The sequence below is a fragment of the Acomys minous genome (assembly GCF_964271855.1).
Source record: "Acomys minous genome assembly, chromosome: 18".
Taxonomy (NCBI): Eukaryota; Metazoa; Chordata; class Mammalia; order Rodentia; family Muridae; genus Acomys; species Acomys minous.
In genome coordinates this window covers 50,267,123-50,288,304 of record NC_140501.1, presented here as the reverse complement: position 1 = coordinate 50,288,304, position 21,182 = coordinate 50,267,123, and the positions used below count along the sequence as shown (strand labels likewise).

Below are 21,182 nucleotides of genomic sequence, written 5' to 3'. Positions count from 1 at the left end.
ATATGAAACACTGAAAGACTAAGTAATTAGTCCAAGAACACATAGCAAGTGGTGGGGTGGGGTCAGGTTTTGAAGTCAGACATTGTAGACAGATATTTTTCCAGTCAAACTTTACGCAAAAATTGTGTTTTGTTTATCTGAATTGTGCATAGGGCAGCCCTTAGTTACTAAGTGTTTGAGATTCAATTCATGTGCGACTAGAAAATCAGATTTTTTGAAATTGTAATTTTATCTTAATTTGGTTAAATAAAAACCCTCACCTATTGCTAGCAGCTATCCTATTGGATAGCACAGACTAACAAGCTCGGAACAAAAAAAAATTAATACTTAACCATGTGCCACATGGTGAATGACAGTATGTAGGAAAGCCCTGGTCTTTTTTAATTGATAATTTTAATTATATAAACATTAATGCCCTCCTTGAAGACAGAGAGGAGTATAATGAATGAACTTGTAGCGAAGGGCGTGGACTGTAGTTACCAGGAGCGGCAAGCCCATCCAGGCTGCCCTTCAGGCACCGAGGGCCTTGCCTTTTGAATGATGATGGCATGCACATCTCCATCCAGCTGCCTCTACCTGCCTCCCTGCCTTCATCTAGCCCCAGAAGCCTCTTCGTACTTCCACCTTCAGTCTGGCTCCCAGGTCAGCAACCCCCGAGAGCATGGGCACCCTGGATATTTCTCCCTCTGAAATAAATCACTCCTAACACGTAAGGATAATGCTCGAGTGAGTCCTCTTATTCCAGCTAGAAGCATGGAAGCTGTACCGGAGAAGAAAAAGAAAATTCCTGCTGTGCCAGAAACCCTTAAGAAAAAGCCAAGGAATTTCAGAGTGGAAGATGAAACACCTTCAGAAGTTTGCCCTGAAGAACGTGCGAAAGGCCAGGAGGACGCTCGTCTATGACAAGGCCAAGCACTATCACAAGGAGTGCAGGTGGATGTACTGGACTGATATTTGCATGGCTAGGATGGCAAAGAAAGCTGGAAACTTCTATGTGCCTGCAGAACCAAAATTGGTGTTTGTCATCAGAATCCGAGTTATCAATGGTGCAAGCCCAAAGATCCACAAAGTATTGCAGCTTCTTCATCTTTGACAAATTCTCAATGGCACCTTTGTTAAGCTCAACAAGACTTCAATTAACATGCTGAGGATTGTGGAGCAGTATATTGTGTGGGGGCACCCCAAGTTGGAGTCTGTAAATGAGCTCATCTACAAGCGAGGCTATGGCAAAACCAATAAGAAGCAAATTGCCTTGACAGATAATTCCTTGATTGCTTGATCTCTTAGTAAATTTGGCTTCATCTGCACGGAGGATCTAACTTCCTGTGGCCCCTCAAACTGTCTTCTCCAAAGGGGAAAATGAAGGAAAAGACAATTCACTTTGTGGGAGATGGAGAGTCGAGCAACAAGGAAGACCAGCCTTATTAGATGGATGAGCTAAGGTGTTGCCCATGGTATTTTTGTAATCTGGCCAGTTAATAAACAATCACCGCTTGGCAAATTGAAAAAAAAAAAGAAGAAGAATGCTAGAGAAAGATCCATCTCTAGCCACCGTCCCTCCAGTAGTTCACACTGTGTATGACGTTCAGCAAAGCAGAATGCAAAGTCATACGCAAGCTAACGCAGGAAGGACTTTAACAGAGAAAAGCAGGAAAATGAGTGTGGACTAGATGGTCAATTAGGATGCAGTTTAATCGTCACTGCCCACTTGAATGAATTTAGAATCATGGAAATATTGATGAGGTGTGTCTTGATTTCTTTGATGGTGATTGTGATGAAGTCCCTTGACAGAAGCAACTCAAGAGAGAAAGGGCCTATTCTGTCCCATGATCCTAGGGCACAATCCATCATGTCAGGGAAGTCACAATGGCAGAAACATGAAGCCACTGATCACACCAGTGGATCTCAAGCCTGCTAATGATCGGCCCTTGAATACAGTTCATCATGTTGCGGTGACCCCCCAACCATAAAATTATTTTTGTTGCTACTTCATCATTGTAAATATTGTCACTGTCATGACCCATAATGTGTTTTCTGATCATCTTAGGCAACTACAAACGGTGGTTTGACCCCAAAGGGGTTGTGACCCACAGGTTGAGAACTGCTGCATCACACTGCACTCAATCAGGAGGCGAAGAGTGATGAACTCTAGGGCCCGTCGCACTTTCTTCATTTTACACAGCCATTTTATGCACAGAAGGCGCTCCTATGCCATTTCAACCCAGCCCAGAAAGAATGGCGTGGGTTCTCTTGTTTTTAGAAGTAATAAACTTAGCTCAAGAGGGGAACTCCTATGGACCAGGGGCCAGAAATGTCTGTGAATGATCAGAGCAGCCTCAAAGAGCTTGCACTGAAATAAAAGGTTTTCCAGAAATCCAACAGTGTTTCTCGGATGCCTTCCTTTTACAGTAAGGTAAGCTAATGCTTAGAGGTGAGATGGTATCCAAGTTCACACAGCAATGAGGCCATAAACAGCAGGTGCAGCCAAGGCCAGGATTCCTGTCAGGGACCCTGAGACTCTGCTGCAGATTTTGAATATGGCTGTGTGCTCAAAGGTCTCCATTTAAAGGTTTGGTCTTGGGGTGGCATTATTGGGAGGTATTGTGGACCTTTCAAGGGGGGTGCTTACATCACTGGGGGGGGGCAGAGGAGTGTCCTTGAAAGGGATTGTGAAATCTTGCTTGTCTTTGTCGAGCTTTTTGGCTTGAGAGGTGACCATTTTGTTCCTTTGTGCATTTCCATGATGGTAGACTGTCATATGCCTCCCTCACCACAACAGCGTGCCTTTGAACTTCCAAGTCTGGACCAAAGGGGGAAAAAAGCACTGCTTTGTAAGTTAGCTACTGTAAGTACTTGGTCACAGTGATGCGAAAGAGCTAGCTTTTGCATGTACTCTAGCATCTCTCACTAGCCTTACCTGAACAGCGTTATCCTTCCCACACTGACTCTAGTAGACCACACAAAATAGACAAACAAGCCCTTTTAATGACGTCATTGGGGATACTTTCATTAAACTATTTTACTTGGCAACAGCTCTTTGTTAAAAGCAGGCCAACACAAACTGGGCTCACTGATGGGTGGTTTTTTTGGGGGGGAGGGCCGCAAAGTTGCATGGGTAGAGAAGTAGGGGTGAATCTGAGGAATGTTGGAGGAAGGGAATAAGAGTGTATGAAATTCTCAAGGAATTAATGAAAACTTTATAGTAGGCAATCTTCTTTTCAAGGGCCTTGCCCTTTGGTGTTCTATCTCAATATTTTCCAAAGGCCCAAGCAGATGCAGGAAAGAAAACCTTCTGTCAACAGGATAATCATTAGCGTCCACTAAGGAGACCAAAATCAAATCCCACGGTGTCTGCCGCCCCTACAGGAAGACGATGGTCATGAGTGCTGTTGGTTCTACTCTGAGTTTCCTCCCAGCAAACTTAGCCTTTTTGTTATTTGGGTCTCCCGGCCAAGTCAACACATTTTCCTTTCCCTCTTTCCAAACAATACATTCTCCTACTGGTATCTTTGACCCACCCAGCTCCGGTGTGGTAGACTCAGGGGAGAAGCGGCACACAAAGGCTGAGTTCTTGCCCTTCTTCTAGCAGGACTATGCAGCCTGCTGGCCACAGGCAAGCTCAGGACCCTCAGAAGAACTGAGAAGGCAGACACTGCGCAGCTGTATATGTGACAGCAGTATGTGATAATACTGCCTGTCTCTACATGGAAAGCCCTGGCGTCTTCTTTACAGGGAAGAAAGGAGCATGGAGGCCTGGAACCATCCTGGACAGTCATCTAGCCATGTTGGTCCCTACCTAAGAACGGAGGTCTGGCAACGATGAGTGATCTGTGACACCACTGGGTAGCAGATGTCAAAATCAGCCATGGGTCTTTCAAGGTTCTGGATGGCTGTTTGTGCCCTTATATACTCGGGAGCACTGCATATGGTTTGGAGCCTACATTGCATAAAGTTTGGGTCCTGCATTACATATGGTTTGGGTCCTACATTGCATAAGGTTTGGGTCCTGCATTAATACAGTTTGGATCCTATATTGCATATGATTTGGGTCCTATATTGCATATGGTTTGGGTCCTGCATTACATACGGTTTGGGTCCTACATTGCATACATTTTGGGTCCTGGTTCTTTGGTAGTTTTCCTATGTTCTGAGGCTCTTCCTTCTTCATGTCTTTTTGAAGACAGGACTAAAACTTCTACTCAGCATGCCTCAGAGAGATTTGGGAATTCAAGTCAAAGCACCCCCAGAAAAGTATAGAGTGCTGTTAGCTAATTATTAAGGCACCTTTCCCACCTCAGACATATTGTCTAGCAATTTATTTAAAGGATAATAATTTTTTTAATCTAAACAAAAAAATTTCACAGGAAGAAACTGAAGCCAGAACCTTGGAGCTAAGATCAGCCTGTGGGCAGTGAGTGCTACCAGTCATCCTGTTAGCACTACGACCAAATGCTAACAGGACAAGAATGAGCTTTAGAGTGGAAAGCAGTGAACTTCCCAGCCCGTGCTTTCTCTTCAAAAATAGAGTTCACCCAGGAGGCTGGAGAGGTGGCTCAGAGGTTAAGAACACTGGCTGTTCTTCCAGAGTACCCAGCTTTTGGTTCCCAGCACCCATGTTGCGCTGCCTACAACAACTTGCAACTTCAGTCCTAAGGGGACCCTGACCTCCTCAGGCACCAGAGTATCAAACATGCATACATGTAATTAAAAAATGATAAAACAATGTCTTTAATCTCTCAGCTGGTGGGACAAGTAACCCTAGCACTGCAGAGGTGGGGGCAGGAGAGTCACCCGCTGAGGGTCAGCTGGATGCTGTAACACCATCCTGTCTCAAAATAAAACCACATTGTCAAAACTTAACCCACATGAAAAAGAACAGAGGATTCGCTCCCCATTCAAGCTACTTCTTTTAAATGGTGACTAAATTGACTGAAAACAAAGAGGAAATTATACAAGTCTTAATCTTGCCTCCAGAATTCAAAATCTAGGACACTTCTCATAATACTTTCTCCTTCTTTTCTGTAAGAATTCCTAAGAGTCCCTGTGTGGGAATAGGAGACTAAGACAAAGCTAGACAGAAATAAAAAAAAAAAAAAAGCCAACTCCAAACAACAGGCGAGTGACACTCTGCGGCCATCCTAGGTCTGCCTGCCTCCCTGTGCCCACTCTCCCCAGTCAGCGCCAGCTCACAGTAGTAGAGCACTTGATTTTTTTTTTTAATAAATAAATATTTCTCTAGGCAGTTAGTGGAGCCAAAGTATGTGATCCATTTATTTGGAACCAGACTTTTATGTAGTGTTTTATTATTTTTCCCTTGTAAGATGTGTTCTCTTCCCAAGGAAGAGTGCTCATTAATTTCAACCCATGGCCCTAAGGTATGCTAAAACCTTCTCCTCACACTGGCTGTCACACAGCCGAGGGTCAAAACAGCAGTCTCTTTCTAAGTGCAAATGCCAGAATCAAATCTGTTTCTCTGAGAAGGACCCTCCAACACCACCCAGAAGGCTCCAGGAGCTGGGGTGAAAATACTGGAACTTGGGGTTTCCTAGAGTGGTACTCCCAAGTTTGGTGCACAAAGGGCACATATTTTCCCTGCTTATAAACTGCCATTTATTTTTTTATGCCCATGCAACTAAGTTACAGTCACATAAGAGGTGGCAAATGTCTTGAAGATTCTGGTCAAGGTTGCTCCTCCATCTTAAGTGCCTGGTATAATATCTTTTATAGAGTTGTAGGAGCTCAAGGCTCACTCTGTGTTGAAGTTTCATTCTGTATAAGGCACAGAAATTAAGGCTTTCCATGGGCACGCTCTCTAAACACCGCAAGTCAAAGGCGGAGTCATTATTATTTCGTCCAAGCTGTAGACAAAGAGTTGAGGCATAAGAGGTCAAATCTGCTGTTCAAGGTCGTGCAGCAATCTTCCACAGACACATCCTCACAGCCAGACTCCCAAGGGTGCAGAAAGCAAAGACTGCCTCAGGGCTAACTACCCTGCATCTCAGATGAGAGAGAAGCATCACCCCTTGGGTAGGATATCATGTTGCCTTCCAGCACTTCAAGCTTTCTAGGGTGACATTGCGAACTGGCTGGTGCAGAGACCCAAAATGAGCTGGCTTATGCCACACTAAGAAAAATGCTCCCAAGGGCTCAATGTCCTAACACAACAAAGCTTTGTTTTTCTCTTCTTCATTTCTGCTGGGAGTCCATTAGGCAGCTCTGGCTGTTGTATGACCCCCAACTTGCTGAGAAGCGCACAGGAGATTTGGTGATTAGTACGACGGCTAGCACCAGGACTAGCCACCCTTAAATAGCAGTCTTTTCTAAGAACAAACCTGTCTGAGCCCTAAAATCGCCTCTGCTCTCCTGATAGGCAACCTCCAACACCACAGCAGGAGCTAGGAAAAGCTGTCCTCCAGGAACATGGTAGAAAGACCACTGCTGTCAAGAATCAGGTACCATTCCTAAATCTCCCATTTACCTACATAACATGGGCAAGTGGCTGCTTTTTTGAGATGAATTTTCCCTCATTTCTCAATGCGTATGATTATGCTCCTCCTCTTCAAGGTTCCTAGCATCATACTTGATGAATCTATAAATGAATGTCCTTCACTAAGGACATGCCCCTAAGGCGATACTGGCACCCTCCCGAGGATGTGGAAACATCTCTAGGGCAAGGCTATTTGTGGCACAAGTCAACTCCTAATTTTGCTTGGTTGGTGTCTTGGAGAGGCCCTTTGCCAACCTAATAGAATGGGGTCAGCAGTTCACGGCAAGTCTTGGGTCTTTGGAGATATTGGGTGCTTTTTTGTTGGTTTTTACACCTAATAAAAAGCAATTTCCTCTTTTCAAAGAGCTTTTTTTTTTCTGCTTGGAAGATGAGTGGTTAGGGGGGTTTTGCTTGGCTTGGAGTTTTAAGATGGAAAGGACATCGTGTTTTAAGGCCGAAAATCTGGGTACAGAAAGGACAGGTGGTCATCCAGGTCACAGAGAGCAACAAGGGCAAAAAAGTAAACTGCTCTCCAGGGTGGACCTCACCCCTGGGCAGGAAATAGCTCTTGGATACAAACCTCTGCCACATGGTCCATGATGAATGAGTGTTAATAGCCCTCAAATGGATTTCATGTCCCCTTGAACACGGAAGGAAGGAAAGGGAACTCTGTAGAGTAGATTTTGGCCTAATCAAGGCCTAAATGAAATGCCAGCTGGGACATAGGCTTGAGCCAACCCAGGCAATGGCTCCCGTCTGGTACTTTCTGAGAGTGAAGTAATTTTACCTTTCTCAGAAATGGGATTAAATGCAGGTATGGGGAGTGCCCAAGAATACATGGGGCATTTCCTTCTTACAAGCCACTCTTGGCCTTTCCACACTGGCATCTACACAACTCACTCACCACCTGCTGTCTACATGGCAGAGATAGAACTAAGCCACCTCACTGACCCCTAAGGAAAGTTTTGCAGATGAAGGGAGCCAGCCTGCAGGGAGAGGACAGGGCTCAGCACTAATCCATCCACCTCCAGATGTGTTTCAAGCCAAACTCCTTCATTGACTTCCCTCTCTGTGGCTCAGATGCCTGCTGTCCAACAGAACCTAATTCTCATGGGTTCAGAGGCAACCAAGTTGACCCAATTATGTGCTGGGGGCACTAGCCAGATCCTAGAATCATTACCATGCTGGCCTCTGATGACTCAGCAATCTTTTTGCCAAAAGCTACCCCTCACTTTGCAGGGAGGGAAATAAACCTACATTAAATTTTTTTCTTGGGGGGGGGGCGGTTGAAAGTACTGCTTCAAACAGACAACATCTCCTTTGATCTTTACAGAATACCTAAGGAGAAAAGAATTATCATTCTCATTTTAAAATGAGAAAATCAGAAGCTCCCAAAGGTCTGTGTGGCTTTCCAGGCTTAGCTAATGCTTATGGGTACTGAGTCAAAATACAACTTGACCTTGAACTTGGATGTTTTGGTTCCAGATATAAATGCTGCTACCATTTTCTAGGCATTCTCCTACAGTCTTCGTCCATTTTGCTATAACAAAACACCTGAAGCTCAGTACTCAACAAAGCAAAGGCTATTTAAGTCGTAATTCTAGAGGTCCGAGAGCATAGTGCTGGCATTAGCTTTTAGTGTGGGCTTCCTGGAGGACAGCATCACACTGTGGGACAACATGTAAGAAAGAAGCCACCGACATCACATAGGGCTGACGAGATGGCTTAGTGGCTAAGAACATGCTGCACAAGCCCGAGGAACAGCGTTTAGAGCATCAAAACTCACGTGCATGCCAGGTAAGTATGGAAACCCACCTGTCATCTCAGTCCTGGAAGGAAAAGAAAGAGGATGCCCAGAGCAAGTTGGCTGGCAAGACTAACCACATCAGCAAGATCTGGGCTTGATTGAGAGACCCTGTCTCGTTGAATAAGGTTGAAGAGCAACGGCAGATGACTCTTGAGCCTCTGCGTGCAAGTGCACACACATACACATGTCATTGTAAACACATGTGCCCACACACATGCAAATACACACACACACACATACACACACAAATGGAAAAAGAGAAAGGTCATAAAACACAAAAGGAAGCAAAGGAGTTGGGAGAGGCCAGCCTCACGGGGTCTAATCTTGCAGACATAACCTCAGCCCAAGCCCAGCATTAATCCTTTCACAAGGAAGTCATGACCATGACCATGACCATGACCATGACCATGACCATGACTGTGACCATATAACTTCCCACATACGCCCCAACCTCTTATGACACCACTCCTTCTCAATACCATGAGAGCGAAGATCGAGATCCCAGTACGTGAAACGCTGACGGTCATGTGCAAACCATACTAAAGCACAGAACATGGGTTGCTGTAGGGGGTTACCAGGGTGACATCCCCTGATGAGAATATTAGGCCTCTGAGACTTAAGTTTGCAGGTGGCATAAATGGAAGCCAGTATTTCTCATGTCAGGGAGACAACTCTCAGGAAATGATTAAGGAAGTAAAAGAAACCAAAGCCAAGATAATGGAGACCCCAAGTCACATCCTGCTCCAGACAAGAGACCATCAGTAGGTACTCAGAGACACTGTGAGCAGAAGGCCCAGCCTAAGGCCAGCCCTCCTCCTGGATTGCCCAAATTGCTAAGGGCCATATAGTGGAGAGGTTTTTGACTCATAGTGACCAGATGCCAGATGTCTCACTCGTGACAAATGTCAGGAAGCTCCTGCAGGCCTTAGAGCTAGAGACCTGCGAGGTGCCCCCAACAGCTCCTACCCTCATGAAAGACACTGATCTTTGCAGGAAGTAGCCAGAGAGATCAGATGGCGTGCACAGGCATCCACTTCAGCAGCGGAAGGCGTGGAAGGAAAGGCCCACTTGAGAAAAAATAGTCCCCTCTGCTGACCAAATGCTCACAAATCTGGACTTTGGTGATCTGCAGAAGGCATCGGTCAAGGGCAGGGCTGTAAGTAACACCTCTTTTCCCTGAAACTGAGTCAAATAGGTAGCATGTGATCTCACCCACAGGCCTCTCCCAAGCAAAGGAGTACTTCTCCTCACCTGAGGAATAATTCTCTCCAACAAAGAGCATTCCAGAAAGGTAGGTTTTCCCTTCAACTGCCTCACAGCAAACACAAAACAAGAAGTTAGCCTCTCACTCAGGGATAAGATGTTGAGCCCATGAAAGACTTCCTCGACTGACCCAAAGCCTCCTAAGAAATCAGGTGTCCTGCGGACCTGTCGTCACCTGCTTAGCCATTAGCTGTGGACACGATGCTCACCGCACCGCCACTCTGGAATAGTCTTTTCCCTTTCTATCTCTGTCATCCTTCCCAGTTCTCATTCAACCCAAAAGGCAATGAATTCAGGAGATCTGTTGGCAAGATTAAAAACAAGGGCTAGAAACCAAGGGATAAAAGAACGGGTTTTTTCCCTCCGCTTTTTTCCCTCATTGTCTACTTTCAACTACACAATGAGGAAAGCGTCCATAAGAACTAAATATGAATGAGATTGCCCAGTCAGACATCTTCAGTATAACTGTGCTACTAGTAAAAAAAAATATGAATATGCCCATGGTGATGAAAGGAAAAAAGATAAGGATATACTAAAAACTCACTTCTTCAAGCAGGTGAGATGGCTCAAAGGGTGAAGGTGGCTGTCACCAAGCCTGATGACCTGAGTTCCATCTCCTGGACCCACAGAGTAGAAAAGGACAACTGGTACCTGGAAGTTGTCCTCTGACTTCCACACGCACATGAAAACACACACACACACACACACACACACACACACACACACACACACACACACACACATACACAAATAAATAAAAAAAAATTAAAGATTCAATTCCTGGTTTAAAAATTTAAAAACATCACTTCTTAATCTCCATGGCCCAAGTACCTCCCCCTACAGTCACTCACTCTTAACATGAGCCAACACTGATGGGCACTGCTCTCAGATTGTTCAGAGCCTGTACATGGGGAAACTCTACCAAAAAACAAACAAACAAACAAAAAAAAAAAAAAAAAAAAAACACCAGCATCCCTGTGATCGTCATCATGGCTGCCCCAGCAAACCAGAAAAAGACAGCCCATCTGGCAGGATGCCTTCCTCGGCAAGCTCAGCAAGGTACTGCTAAACTGTTAGCTTCAATGAAACCTTAGGTCACACAATAGTCACCAAACCACAGAAGCCTTCTTTAAACACGCCACTGCCCCCATGGACCCCATACACTCCTCCCTGCTTCCTGTTTTCTGTTCAGCTTCAGCTTCTCAGCCTGCTCCCTAGAGGCCCCCAACAGATCCCTGGCTGTAGGCGGGCTAGCTTCTAACCTACCTCCCTCACCCCCATCACCCCCATCTCCCAGCATCCCCTCCTCCTCCCATCCCTAATGCCTTACCCTCCTACCCCGGTCCATTTACTCTGTGCTCACAGATTCTTCAAGGGGGAAGCTCATGTCCATTTTCTCATAGAAACCATACCTAGCACCTCTCATGCCTGGAACACTGTTCTGAGTTCCAGCAGCACAGGCAGTTTGAATGATCCAGTCTTTCATTGCTTTGTATGTGTTTTTTTTTTCTTCTCATCTTATGCAAGGTGGTTCTCTTCAGTTATGCCAAAATCACGAGCAATCCTAAGGTTTTTCCTAGACCTTAGAAACCACTGGTAGCCACTGACAGCATAGAAAAGGCCACCATATAATAGCCAAGTTATAGAATCAGCCCAGTGGCCTGTCCACAGATGAATGGGAAAAGAAAATGTGAAATGTGTCACTATTAGACGTGTGCGTGTGCGTGTGCGTGTGCGTGTGTGTGTGTGTGTGCGCGTGTGTGATGGCATTTGACTCCGCTATACAAAAGAATGAAACGATATTGTTCACTAGGAAATGGGTGGGGCTGGAAACCGTCACATTGACTAAAATGCATCAAACTCAAAAAGGCAGATATCTCATGATCATGCTTTCCCTCACAGTGAGTCCTTGCTTTTACACACATACACACCATCAATGCGGAGGGGTGACTGTTTCAGAAGAGGAAAAGAACTAGTATGTAAGGAGATGGAGGTGGGGGGATGACAACGGAGGCTAAATACAGTCAAGTACGTGATAGAATAGAAGGAAACGCCAGTATAAGATACTCTCTTATAACCACTTAGCAGTGGTTATGGTGGCTCTGTGGTTAAGAGCGTTTGCTATCTTGCAGAAGATCCAAGTTGGGTTCCCAGCAGCTCAAAGCCATCTGCAACTCTAGTTCCAGAGGATCTGATGTCCTCTTTCTGACCTCTGCTGGCATTGCACACATGTGACCCACAGAAATACATACATGCGGGAGGAGGGGTCGGAGAGCCGTCACTGTCCAACAAAAGAACACTACTGTTTCTGAAACAAAGGTGTAGCTTCTGGAAAACTGAAACAATGTCTGATCTAGCTCTGTCAAATCTGCAGAGGTCCTGTCTGAGATGTGCCCTCGGACTGGGGAAGAGATTCGGATACATTGCCCCTACACCTGAGAGCATATTTATGGCCACAATCAAAGTCACCAGCCAGCAAGGGCCATAAGACCCCAAACCTGCCTTAGATACAGACCTTGACTTGAGGCTACAGCAGCTGGCTTCTCCAGCCCTGGTGAGTTGTCCACTGAAGAAGAACCCTGACATTCTTTTGAGGCTGGTGAAGCTGACCTAAGGGAAGGAAATTCAAACCTTCCTTTCTGTTCTGGACAAAAATTTTTGCCTCCTTTCCAACTTCCAGGAGTGGTGGGGAGTAGGTATGGGAGGCTAGCAAGGAAGGGAAGACAGGCTGACTTCCCTCATTCTTTGTTCCACCTGTAAAGCCTCAAAGAAGGAAAGAGCCACTCTCCACACAAGACAGTGACACCACAGCCTGTGCCTGTGAGCCCCGCCATGGCTGAGGAAAGGTTTCTTATCAGCAAACTTCACCGCATGTACAAGGATGGTAACTGACAACCTCAAAATGCTACATATCAACCCTGGAGCAAATCACAGAATGGAAAGGCAGTCAGAAGCCTGTGCAGTCACCATAAATCTCCTTAGAAAAGAATGGAACCAGGTATGAAGGTACTCTTGGCTTTAACAGCCAGGATCTACACAGTCCCAGGTGCCTGCAAAAGGGTCCTCGGCTCTCCATGTCCCATGTAACAGGTTCTTAGAACACTACTACTTGAGAAGTTCTGCATTAGAAGGAAAAGGGAAAGAAGAAAAAAGGAAATTGGGAGGACGAATGCTCCGAAGAGCATGATTGATTGGGAGAATCTCAGTGACAGAATATCTCCTTGAAGAGAGATATTAAAAAGGTAATTTGCATATTCAAGTACAAGTAGGACCAGATTCTGTTCTGATTGGCCAGTGCTGGTTGTTAAATATTGTGACAACAAGCATTGCAAGGATATATTCAAAGCAGCTGAATACTAGTAATATTAGTGATTCAGGGGCTCTTGGTTGTGACAATGACAGGTAAGTGAATACACAGAGCAGAAGAGGTTAGAAAGTCCTCCACTTAACAAGACGAATTTCTGTTTCTTTCTTATGCTTGCTTTACCCAAGATATGTGGAAATTTAAGGGATGTGAAAGAAACCACTTTCCTTACACAAAGTCAAGCCACCCACAGTATCCGCTGTGACATGGCTACCTTGCTCATCAAGCAAGCAAAGAGTGTCCTGTGACTTGCCCCACCACCTAGGCCCACCCTGGTGTCATGTGTCTGTCCCAGGCCTTGCCCTCATCCTGCTTGACTCATTTCCACCCAGCCCGGATCCTCTGCCTCTGCTTTGATCTGATGTCCCTACCCTTAATCATCAAGGGTCTGCTTATCTAAACATCACTGGCCTCTGGAGAAATTACACTACAGAAGCCAAATAGATAAATAAACGCTGGTCCTCGACCTCCACTAGACCAAATTTAGGAGTCCCCTGGGGATGTTTACTTTGGAGAAGTGCTGCTTCAGATCTGGACTCAGTCTTTAGGGAGGGCGCCAAGTCAGTCACAGTGAGATCTTCTTCTTCACAGGGAGGTCTAATCCCAAGGTTCAGGTTTAAGAAGCCCCACAAGCAGCATCGCTCCTGCCATGGCCTCCATTTTGAGATTAAAGCCTTCAATGGGTAAGAGATTGCCTTCATTAGTGGTCGATGCCACAGGCAGGAGTGGGGCTCCTGGGTGAAACAAACGGGCTTCCAAATCCTGGGTTCCAAAATTTCTCAAGTTTGACCAGACAACCTGCACCTAAGACCTCCGTCTAGGATAGTCTGGATGATGCCCATCACAGCAAGGCCAGGCCCACACCCACCACATTAGAAAAAAAAGACCAGGCCAGTTCCTGCAGGCAGCTTTCTCTCCAGAAGGAGAGATGGATTTCCACAATGATGTCCTGCTCTCCTTCCAAATTCAACCACCAAATAAGTGGCCGAGGGGTGGGTGGGTAAGGTTGGCAGGCCCCAACCCATGATAGGAAACATCCAAAGAGGAGAAAAATAAAAAAACATTCCTGTCAGACACTGTTGGTCAACATAACAATCAAATGAACTCTTGGCAAGCCAACAGAAATCGCTCAAAATTTTGAACAGTAGACCAAAGAAAAGAAATACAATTTTGTAAATTCCGTGCAATAACTCAAACTAAGCTTGGAAAATACATTTCCAGCAGTAATTTTTTTTTCTTAATAAAATAGACATCATGTAATAGTGGCCAGTGGTTGGGCAAGGATGTGTGGCCAGTTCCTGCTACTGGCATAAGAGCAGGTATTAACTGGTGTGTAGGCACCACTGTCAACACTGCTGTTGGCTTACCTGCAGCATGAGTGAAGGTGACAGGAGCATGGCTACAGGGTCTCCAATGGACTCACCCTGGACAGGCATCATGACTGAAAGACATATACAATCAGAACTCAGAAGTGCTTAATGCCACATTCTCAGGACACTCAGCCTCCCTGACCCTCGTATCACGGAGGCCACACAAAGCATAAACAGGAAAACGGGCTGGACGACCTGCCCCTCCCAGGCAGGACTCTAAGGCCTTCAACTTCTGCCCCTATCATGTTTCTTACTTCCAAGTTGAATTTACTGAGGCTGTGGTAGGATTCATTTTAATTTTTTAAAAAAGCAGATGCTTTTAGGTGTTCTCTGCCTTAGTAAAAAAAATAATAAAGCAATGTTTTCAAAGTATCTTACCGAGGCTAGTGAGATGGCTTGGTGAGAAAAGATGCTTCTCAGCAAACCTGAAGACTTGAGTTTGATGCCTAGACCCACATGGTAGGAGAAGGAACCTGATTCTCATGTGCTGCCCTCTGTCCTCCACATGCATGCTGTAGCATGTACGCGCCACCCAACACATACACACAAATAAATGTAATTTAAGTACACTGTGGTTGTTACTATGCAAACCACATGTTATGATGCTTGTTTGGATCTCTGTTTTGAAGTACCCTTATTCCACTTTGGCTCAGTCGTCTGCTCTGTGTCACACATGTATAGAAACACTTTCAGGAAGACTTGCTTAGATGTCTAATAAAAAATGTTTTGGTCGTTGAGGAATGCCAAAAGTATGTAACTAAGGAAGCACAGGCTCCATAATATTCCCCCTGCATCCCCAGCCTGAAAAGGGAATTCAGAAATGGCTGCATTTTCTCTATAAAAATCATCATGAAATCTCCAGTTTACAGTAAGATACCTCATTCCACCCAGTGTTACCTCCCTCAGTGATATATATATATATCACCACTCCATCCATATATAGGGAGCTCTCACAAGCAGAAACCAGCTACTGTGCAGAGGCTCCAGCCTGAGTCCTCAGGTAGAGCCTATACCACTTCCCAAGGTCCCACAGTGAAGAGCTGGAAGAATTGAGTGAGTGAGCATTGGACCATGTCCTGCTACCTCAGGAAGACTTACAACTTTCTATAACTCCAGTTGCAGGGAAATTGATATCTTCAAGTCTTCATGGATACTTGCACACATGTACACAAATATACACACACACACATACAGAGAGAGAGAGAGAGAGAGAGAGAGAGAGAGAGAGAGAGAGAGAGAGAGAGAGAAACTTGAAGAAAATGAATACAAGTTTTTATTAAATTGTCAACTTCAAGTATAGCTACAGCTGTGTTGACTACCCGTACCCTTTTAAAGACGTAAGCCACAGACTCAAATACTCCTCTACCTGTGTTCTGCTGTGTAAAGTCCCTGAAGGTGTCTGAGCTATCACCACCATTTCCAGGTAGAAACACCATACACTGTCATTTTCCTCTATCTCTCTCCCTCCCTTTCTTCTTCCTTCTTTGTCTTTAGTTAGCACAGTAAAAATGTCCCGGTTCTTTACAGATTAAAGCAGAAACTCAGAAACATCAAAGAGAAAGGAAACTCTCAGGGTGTGTAAGCCTGAGCACATGTTCTTTTTGTTTGTTTGTTTGTTTTTGTTTTTGTTTTGTTTTAATGCCTTCAGTGCTACTTTAAATCTTCTTCTCCATGATGATGGGTTTGTTAAGAAACCAGCTCCCTCCAAATATCAACACTTTCTAATGATCCATCAAAATTAGCATTCTCTGGTAACCTAAGTTGCACTTTGAGTGTTTATTTCTGTATATTGCTAAGCACTTAGATTAACTGGCAAGACAACCTGACCTCAGGGAAGGGTTGTGGAGTGTTGGCCTTGTCCTTTTAGTGAGTTTACAGAGAATGAGTCCAGGTAAGTTTACCAGGAGTGAGTTCAGCTTGCTGCTTTAGTTGGCCTATTAAAGGGATGAGGAGCTGGAGGAAGAGGCAGGCTTGCCTGGAGTATGGCCTGCCTGTGAGATAGTGGGTACCAAACAGGGTAGAAGCAGATTGGTGCTCACATTACATGACTATAGCCATTCAAGAAACTTCTTCCTCCTCCCTCCTACCAGAGAGATGAACATCAGAGACCAATTACAAGTATGTCACCAGAAATAGCAGTAGTCATCGCAACAACATTTTAGTCCAAAAGCATAATGACGTAACAAAGCACTGGCTGATTCGCAGTGTAGGTTCCAGGAACGAAACTGTTGACAGCCAATCCCGGCCCTCAGACAGTATGCGACAGCACAGCACTGTTGCACAGTTAGGATTCCACTCAGCCAAAAGCAAAGACTTGTCCTAAGACCTGGGAGCCAAGTCTGGTGGGTGGATTCACGAACGCTAGGAAAATGCACTACCACCGAGCTATCCCTGGAGCCCTAAAAATCTGAAGGCTTTCATCTTCAGATCGTGAGTTAATAATGTTTTCTAGAAGTCGGTCTTAAGTATTTATTCTTTTTTTTTTTCAGTCTTAAGTATTTAAAGGATCTTAAAATACACACGCCCAGCATGCTGGAGCTACATGCCATTTTCTAGTCCACACATGACCTAGTAACAACTAATATTGATTATCAACTTAACAGAGCCCAGAATCACATAGGAGAGAATTTACTCACCTTTTATCTAGGAGGGTGTTTTGAGATTTGATTAATTGGCGTGGAAAAGCCTGACGTTCCCTAGGCGGAAGTCCTGGACAAGATAGACAATAATAAATGAGAAAGAGAGCTGAGCACCAACAACCGTCTCTCTCTCTCTCTCTCTCTCTCTCTCTCTCTCTCTCTCTCTCTCTCTCTCTCTCTCTCTGCCTACCAACTAGGTGTTGCTCAACGTGACCGGCTGCTCCACACTCCAGCTTACTGTGACATCTCCACCATAACAGACTGTACCACCAAGCTGTGAGTCCAATTAAAGCCAATGCCTTCCTCCCCCAGATGTTTTAGCCTAGGATTTTGTAAAGGCAACAGAACAAGGAGTTAACACAGCCCTTCTACAGATGAACCATCTTACGAAGCTCACAAGCCAGGAACAAGTCAGCCTTGCTAGACTATGATGTACTTTTACTCTGTTGGATGCCTACATGGAGACAGTGGATGTCTGAGCCGATGACCAAGCCACAAATTTCAGATTTCAAAAGAATCCACCTAGGCCTTCCAGCATCTGTTCATGGATCATCAGATAATGAAATATTCCCAGAGAGACAGATCTCCAGTTGAAGGCTTGCCTGTGGTTCCTCCAGAAGGTTCTGGAGAAACAGACACCTTCAACTGGCCTGCCCTCCTCTGAAAAGGGATCGTGATGCCTGGAGGTCTACCTCCTACACGGGGCACTGGCCAGGACGCCCACAAATGTGCTGACAGCTTCCAGTCACCTGTTCTTTCTCAGGCCCTGGTGCAGATGTGACCATCCTCAAAGAAGCCTGGCTCCAGCACACACAGCCATGACTGCAGGAAGCGGTTGACGAAATCAAAAAAGAAAATTACCACAGCTCATTAAGTCTTCCATATCAGCCCAGTGCAATCCAGAGTCATCCATTGGGAAATGCAGGATCTGGGAGAGGGACCCAGAGCCCAGCCACATGGCTTTGATCCTCTGCACAGCTTAGAAGACCAGGCATCTAGTCAGACCCAGAGCATGAAGGTCCTTCCAAGAGGAAGACACAAGCTGCTTTTCTATATAAGATGGAGGGTGACATGCTCTCTACATTTGTATGGCTTGAGGGGATTTCAGGATTCTCTGATAATTGAGAATGAAAGAGAAAGGAGGGAATAAAGAGAAAATAGGGGAAAGGTCTTCAATGAGCCCAGAAATATAAACATGGACAGTTGGTGCCTTAGAGCAAACAGGAAGTATCTTGTAGGATGCTGTGAACAGGGCCAGGCAACAGTTAGTCTGTGCCCGCGCTTATGATTAAATGGGGTGTCAATTTTGGCCTAACTCTTCAAATTGAAAAACAACTTAATTTGCAACTTTTCCTTCACCTTAAACATGTCTAACCAGACATGATCAAAGATTACAACAGAAAAAGTAAATGCTCGCCGTTTCTAAACATCCATGCACAGGAAGCAAGGTCTGTGCTTCAGTTTTGGCTTGGCAGTGCACAGGGAACATGTAGGGAAATCCTTCCTTGCTGTAAAATTGGGAAGATAGGAGCTTTAGAGATTTTGGCCACAAGTTTAAGGCACATGGTGGCTCACAACCCATAGGAGCCATAGGTTTAAAGATCTGGGGAAGAACATGATTTTATTATTATCACTATTACTATTACTATTATTATTATTATTATTAATTAATTAATGTGTGTCCATGCCATGTAGAGGCTAGACAAGAGTGTCAAATCCCCTGGCACTGGAGTTATGGTCAATTATGAGCCATCCAATGTGGGTGCCAGGATCTGAACTCAGGTCCTCTGAAAATGCAACAAGCAACCTTAACCACTGAGCAATTTCTCCAGCCTCAAGCGCATAGGTTCTACTACCATAACACGTCATATTAGAGAACGATGTAATTAGTCAATAAGTTTACCTTTTGAAGGTGCTCAATAACACATTCTAAATAAAAGAGTATCAAGACCTTTCTGAAAAACTGCCACAATGCATTATAGGTACAACGTCCAAGTGAAAAAGATTTGTGAGGACATGACCTAATCTAAGCTAGCTATTATAGGCTCCGTTTTATGGGCTAAGGTGAGTCAACACTAATGAATCAATGAAAGTGATCCTGCCCTAAGGCCCTAAGGTCATAGGTGCATGCCAGGAGATCCACAGGTCAGGAGAAGGCAAAGGTTCAAATATCAGAGATGATGTCTTGTTTCGGAGGCTTGCACTTCACCCCTAAAACACATGAATATCCCCTCTATAGAGCATGGAGCTGTGAATTCTGTTCCTAAGTTGCACTGCCCCCACACAGCTCAACTGGGCTATGGGGTCCACCTGCTCCTAGTTACATGTTATGTCCCTGTGTGTATCTGTGAGGGTATTGTGTATCAGATTTGAATCTCAGTCAGTAGACTGAGTGGGGCCACTCAGTGTGAATTTTGAACCATCCTGTTTAATGGTAATAATTCAATCTAATCCAATCTGATGGGAACCAAAGAGTAAAGAAATTGAGACCCTCGCTTGCTGCCTGAAATGCTTGAACAGAAGCATCCATCTCCTCCTCCCCCTCATCCCCCTCCTCCTCCTCCTCCTCCTCCTCCTCCTTCTCCTCTTCCTCCTCTTGGGCTGAGATTTAGACCATCTCCATGAGGAGAAGGTGGAGTTTCCTGTGAATAGGAATGGGGCAAAGGAAGAGAAACTAGGTTAGAAGACAGAGCGTGGTAACGTGGGACCTACTCTTTAAACACCCTTCTTGGACAAGTAGATTCAATACAGATAGACACTCCATTGGGTGCTTCTGCTTATGGCCTCCTGTCATCTACACAGCCCCTCAAAAGAAAGTCATATTCTGCCACTGTGGTAAGAGGACCCCACCAGAGGAGGAGGGGGAAACCTCTAGGAAGACAGGAACTGATTCCTCCCTTCGTTGCTGAGCTGCTGTGCTGAGTGGAAACTACATACATGGCACCACCCACACACCAAGATGATCCTTGTGGTGGCACTGTAACTTAAATATGTCATCTCCAGTCAACAGATGGCAAAAAGCGGGGTCAAAATCAGAAGTTCCCTGCTCAAGGCATCAATTTACTCAGGACAGTCTCCCCCCTTGCTCTGTTCATTAGACCCCAATTCTCCTAAGTACACAGAGTTGGCAGGAGTCAAAGTTGGGGCCCAAGAAGACTCCAAAGAGGGATCTTTACCTAAACTGAATGCTAAGGGATGAATGAGAATTATTCAAAGATGGGCAAGCAAATGAGCATCATTCTTTTCACCAAGGAACCAAGAACAGAATTGTGTGAAAAGGAGACCAGCCAAGACAGAAAATGCAGAAGAGATGGCTTTGTAGTACTGGAAGATAACCATGAAACAAGGAAGAAAGGGAGAGAGAAAGGAATGGAAAGGAAGGGCAGGGTCATGGTTACTTTTTCTGTTGCTGTGATTAAAACACCTTGACAAAACGATTTAAGGGAGATAGAGTTTATGCACCCAAAGGTGCAGCCACCCATAGTGGACAAGATAATTAATGTTGATTGTCAACTTGACAGACTCTAAACTCACCTGGAGGGCAAGGCTCTGGTCATGCCTATAGTAGATTGTCTTGACTACATTGAGGGTGGAAAGACCTATCCACTATGGGTGGCATCATTCCTTAGATCTTGGACTGTATTAATGGAGAATGCAGAAAGACCTGGTGAAGCCAATGCTTGGATTCTAATGCTGTGAGGAAGTTAAACTTGAACCTGTAGACAGAGCAGAACTACTGGAAGAGTTTTTAAAGGTAAGTGAGATGATAAGTCTGCACTATAAACAAGTTTTCCTTGTAGTCCTTGTAGTTAAGGACACCTCTAACAGGGACAAGGTTAGAAGCAGATATAAGTCAGGAAACCATTATACCTTGAAAAAGATGTGAACTAATGTTCCTTATAGAACAGAGTTGGCAAGATGCTATTCATTGAACAATGTTTGTCTCCTCTGCAGTTCATGATGTTTAAACCCCTGTAAGGGGTATTGAGATACGAGAAACTTAATCCAACCATGGTGCTGAGAAGTGAGGCTTTGTGGGAGAGATAATAGGATGTTATAATACAATTGTGGTGAAGCCTCATTTCTCCTGGGGGATCTGTAAGCAGTTAATGGTTGCTGGGGGGAGGAAAAGGCATTTCTTTAGAGGCAGAGCCATTGGTAAGGTGCCCATGTTCCTGTAAAAAACTCCTTACCTGTGTTCATGTAAGCAATGCTAATTAAACTCATTCGGTCAGCAGGAAAATAAAGAAAA

At 44.9% G+C, this 21,182-nt stretch overlaps 1 pseudogene across 1 annotated transcript; it reads left to right on the top strand.

The window, feature by feature from the left end:
* Positions 1–753: 753 nt before the first annotated feature.
* On the top strand, positions 754–1,428 carry LOC311589557 (large ribosomal subunit protein uL30-like; annotated as a pseudogene). Its single transcript has one exon. The product of its transcript is annotated as a large ribosomal subunit protein uL30-like (transcript).
* Positions 1,429–21,182: the final 19,754 nt, after the last annotated feature.